The following is a 4,946-nucleotide window of genomic DNA, read 5'->3' as shown; positions in this document are numbered from 1 at the left end:
GAAAATAGTCTTGGGAATCGGAACGAGTCAGGAAGTCTTCCATAACACCGGTACCCTCTGTGATTGGAGGCTCAAGTTAAACAGGTACTGAAAGACAGTACACAGCTGGTTTGCTCACACTTTAAAGACACGTGGACTGAGACCGTCTGGCCCTGCTGCTTTGCCTATGTTTAGTCTCCTAAACTGTCTCCTCACATCATTCGTCCCTCAATATCAATGTTGCTGATCGTTTCCTTGCTCCATCCCCCTCCCTGTTGGTTCTGCGCATGTAATGCTGAATCTGTTGAAAAACTCATTCATTTCATTAGCCCTGTCCAGTCCCCCACCCCCTGATCTGGTTACACCTTAAACCCAGTTATAAGTTTAATTCCTGAACACACCTCCCTGTGGTTATTATGTGACAGTTTATTTTCTATTATTTTTATTCTGAAAGCCTGCCAGGCATCTTTTATTCTGTTCAAGTCTTGTTGTATCATTTTAATTTTCTCTCTGTCCCTCATTTTAAATGCAATTTTTTTCTTGTTTACTAAGTGTTTTAATTCTTTTGTTATCCAGGGCTTGCTATTTGCAAAACACCTAATCTCCTTTACATGCTAAAACTCTGAGTGTTCCATTTGCAGTATTGTATATATAGAAATGCGAGATTCCATCACTGAACAATGAGTTAGGTTACTTGAATCCCATTTATATACCGTATGTCTCCGGCTATCTATAATATAAGGCGGCATGCGTGTTTCTGTCTGAAGCCTCGATAGACTGCGCATGCGTGATGCGCAGTCTGGCTCCAGACAGAATCATGCATCCAGCCGTTTCAGGTAAGAGGAGGTGTATGGCGCCGGAGATCGCGGGATGCGTAGACACTGAACGCATACCGCGATCTCCGGCGCCATACTTACATGCTTACCTGACCGGGAGGAGCGTTGCCGCGGCGCCTCTCTTCGCTGGAGACCGGGGGCGGAGTGAAGAAATCAGACTGGCGCGTGCACATTGCGCTATCCGGCGCCATTTTACTGAAGACACATTTACAGTTTGTCTTCAGCAAAATGGCGCCGGACAGCGCGGTGCTCCGGCGCCGCACTCCTCCCCCGGCCTTCGGCGGAACAGGACGCAGCAGCGCTGGAGTACAGAGAAGAAAGGTGAGTATAACTGTTTTTTTTATTTTGTATGTGTGTACAGTGTGAAAGGGATGAGGGGGCCACACATAACAGGATTGTGGGGTGAGGGGACCATGCATATATCAGGATTGGGGGATGAGGGGTACCACACATACCAGGATTGGGGGGTGAGGGCTACCACACATACCAGGATTGGGGGTGAGGGGTACCACGCATACCAGGATTGGGCGGTGAGGGGTGCCACACATACCAGGATTGAGGGGTGAGGGGTGCCACACATACCAGGATTGGGGGGTGAGGGGTACCACGCATACCAGGATTGGGGGGTGAGGGGTACCACGCATACCAGGATTGGGGGGTGAGGGGTGCCACGCATACCAGGATTGGGAGGTGAGGGGTGCCACGCATACCAGGATTGGGGGGTGAGAGGTAACACGCATACCAGGATTGGGGGGTGAGGGGTAACACGCATACCAGGATTGGGGGGTGAGGGGTAACACGCATACCAGGATTGGGGGGTGAGGGGACCATGCATACCAGGATTGAGGGTGAGGGGTGCCACGCATACCAGGATTGGGGATGAGGGGTGCCACGCATACCAGGATTGGGGATGAGGGGTGCCATGCATACCGGGATTGGGGGGTGAGGGGTGCCACGCATACCGGGATTGGGGGGTGAGGGTGCCACGCATACCGGGATTAGGGGGTGAGGGGTGCCACGCATACCGGGATTGGGGGGTGAGGGGTGCCACGCATACCGGGATTGGGGATGAGGGGTGCCACGCATACCGGGATTGGGGATGAGGGGTGCCACGCATTCCGGGATTGGTGATGAGGGGTGCCACGCATACCGGGATTGGGGATGAGGGGTGCCACGCATACCGGGATTGAGGATGAGGGGTGCCACGCATACCGGGATTGGGGATGAGGGGTGCCACGCATACCGGGATTGGGGATGAGGGGTGCCACGCATACCGGGATTGGGGATGAGGGGTGCCACGCATACCGGGATAGGGATGAGGGGTGCCACGCATACCAGGATTGGGGGTGAGGGGTGCCACGCATACCAGGATTGGGGGTGAGGGGTGTCACGCATACCAGGATTGGGGGTGAGCGGTACCACGCATACCAGGATTGGATGGTGGGGACAGGATGGGGGCAGCACAAATACAAGGAGGGCGGCAGCACATACAAGCATGGGAGACCATATACCAATAAAAAATGCTCTCCACCCGGGCGTAGAACGGGTTCAATAGCTAGTAAATAATAAGTTAATTCAACTATATGTCATACATCAGAGTTATCTCACACCGGTTAGATTGGGGAAGATGAGTAAATCTAGGGATGTCATGTGCCCAAAGTGTGGCTCCCAAAATGCAGATTTTTGGAACATGATATGGCAGTGCCCAATTATTATTATTATTATTTATTATTATAGCGCCATTTATTCCATGGCGCTTTACATGTGATAGGGATATACATAACAAAAGCATTTACATAATCTTAACAAATCGAGTCAGCGACTGGTACAGGAGGAGCGAGGACCCTGCCCGCGAGGGCTCACAGTCTACAAGGGATGGGTGACGATACATTAGGTGAGGGTAGAGCTGGTCGTGCAGTGGTGTTTACTGCAGGTTGTAGGCTTGTCGGAAGAGGTGGGTCTTCAGGTTCCTTTTGAAGGTTTCCACGGTCGGCGAGAGTCTGATATGTTGGGGTAGAGAGTTCCAGAGTAGGGGGGAAGCACGGGAGAAATCTTGTATACGATTGTGGGAGGAGGAGATAAGAGGGGAGTAGAGAAGGAGATCTTGTGAGGATCGGAGGTTGCGTGCAGGTAAGTACCGGGAGACTAGGTCACAGATGTATGGGGGAGACAGGTTGTGGATGGCTTTGTATGCCATGGTTAGGGTTTTGAACTGAATTCTCTGGGCAATGGGGAGCCAGTGAAGGGATTGACAGAGAGGAGAGGCCGGGGAATAGCGGGGGGACAGGTGGATTAGTCGAGCAGCAGAGTTTAGGATAGATTGGAGAGGTGCAAGAGTGTTGGAAGGGAGGCCACGGAGCAGGAGGTTGCAGTAGTCGAGGCGGGATATGATTAGGGCATGCACTAGTGTTTTTGCAGATTCATGGTTTAGGAATGCATGGATCCGGGAGATGTTCTTGAGTTGGAGTCGGCAGGAGGTGGAAAGGGCTTGGATATGTGGCTTGAAGGAGAGATCAGAGTCCAGGGTTACCCCAAGGCAGCGAGCTTGTGGGACTGGGGAGAGTGAACAGCCATTGACGTTGATGGATAGGTCGGATGGGGGATGTGAATGAGAGGGTGGAAAGATGATGAACTCTGTTTTATCCATGTTGAGTTTTAGAAATCTGTCGGAGAAGAAGGATGAGATGGCGGACAGACATTGTGGGATTCTGGTTAGTAGGGAGGAGATATCGGGTCCAGAGAGGTAGATCTGTGTGTCGTCAGCATAGAGGTGATACTGAAAGCCGTGAGACTCTATGAGCTGTCCCAGGCCGAAGGTGTAGATGGAGAAGAGCAGAGGTCCTAGAACTGAACCTTGGGGGACACCGACAGAAAGGGGGCGAGATGAGGAGGTGGTGCGTGAGTGGGAGACGCTGAATGTCCTGTCTGTTAAGTATGAGGAGATCCAAGATAGAGCCAAGTCCGTGATGCCAAGAGATGAGAGAATCTGGAGTAAGAGGGAATGGTCCACTGTGTCAAAGGCAGATGACAGGTCCAGAAGGAGGAGGATGGAGTAGTGTTGCTTGGATTTGGCATTTAGTAGGTCGTTGGTGACTTTGGTCAGGGCAGTTTCAGTCGAGTGATGCGGTCGGAAGCCAGATTGTAGACGGTCGAAGAGGGAGCAGGAGGAGAGGTGGGAGGACAGTTCAAGGTGGACATGTTGTTCTAGAAGTTTTGAGGCAAAGGGGAGGAGTGATATGGGGCGGTAGCTAGTCAGAGAGGAAGGGTCGAGGGAGGGCTTTTTGAGGATGGGTGTGATTGCGGCATGTTTGAAACATGAGGGGAAGACTCCAGTTGTTAGTGATAGATTGAAGAGGTGGGTTAGGGTTGGGATGAAGACTGTGGTGAGGTTAGTGATGAGGTGGGATGGGATTGGGTCAAGTTCGCAGGTGGTGAGGTGTGATTTGGAGAGTAAAGAGGAGACTTGACCTTCTGTAATGGTGGAGAAGTGGGGTTTGGAGGAGGAGGGTTGAGTAGATATGAGGAGGGGTTGTGTGGACTTTAGGCCAAAGTTTTGTCTGATGGTGTCAATCTTCTGTTTGAAGAATGAGGCAAAGTCGTCGGCTGAGATGAGAGAAGAGGGAGGAGGTGCTGGGGGTCGAAGGAGAGAGTTGAAAGTGTTAAATAGCTGTTTAGGGTTGTGAGATAGGGAGGATATGAGAGATGAGAAGTAGGTTTCTTTTGCTGTAGTGAGTGCGGACTTGAAATTAGTGAGGGATTGCTTGAATGCGATGAAGTGCTCGATGGAGTGAGACCTTTTCCATCTCCGCTCCGCAACCCTGGAGGCCCGGCGCAGTTCTTTGGTAAGTTTAGTGTGCCAGGGTTGCCTGTTGAATGTGCAAGGTGTGGTGTGTGTGAGAGGGGCGATCGAGTCTAGAGCTGAAGCTATTGTGGTGTTATATGAAGCAGCAGCAACGTCTGCATCGTGTAAGGAATTTATGTCTGTGAGAGGAAGGAGGGATTCAGAGAGAGAGTGTAGGTCAAGGTGTTTGAGATTTCTGCGAGGGTGTGTGAGTTTGTGGAGTGGGGATTGTGCACCCGGAGAGGAGAGGGTAGAGAATGTGAGGAGGTTATGGTCAGAGAGAGGGAGTG

At 51.6% G+C, this 4,946-nt stretch overlaps 1 protein-coding gene across 3 annotated transcripts in view; it reads left to right on the top strand.

Annotated features, from left to right (window-relative positions):
* Nucleotides 1-4,946, top strand: part of SLC28A1 (solute carrier family 28 member 1) — a 101,186-nt gene that overhangs the window by 76,763 nt on the left and 19,477 nt on the right. The window lies entirely within an intron of this gene.

This window comes from Phyllobates terribilis, unplaced genomic scaffold (assembly GCF_046119375.1).
Source record: "Phyllobates terribilis strain yellow unplaced genomic scaffold, ASM4611937v1 Scaffold_11__3_contigs__length_659146591, whole genome shotgun sequence".
NCBI classification, from domain to species: domain Eukaryota; kingdom Metazoa; phylum Chordata; class Amphibia; order Anura; family Dendrobatidae; genus Phyllobates; species Phyllobates terribilis.
This window is presented reverse-complemented; position numbering and strand designations above follow the sequence as displayed.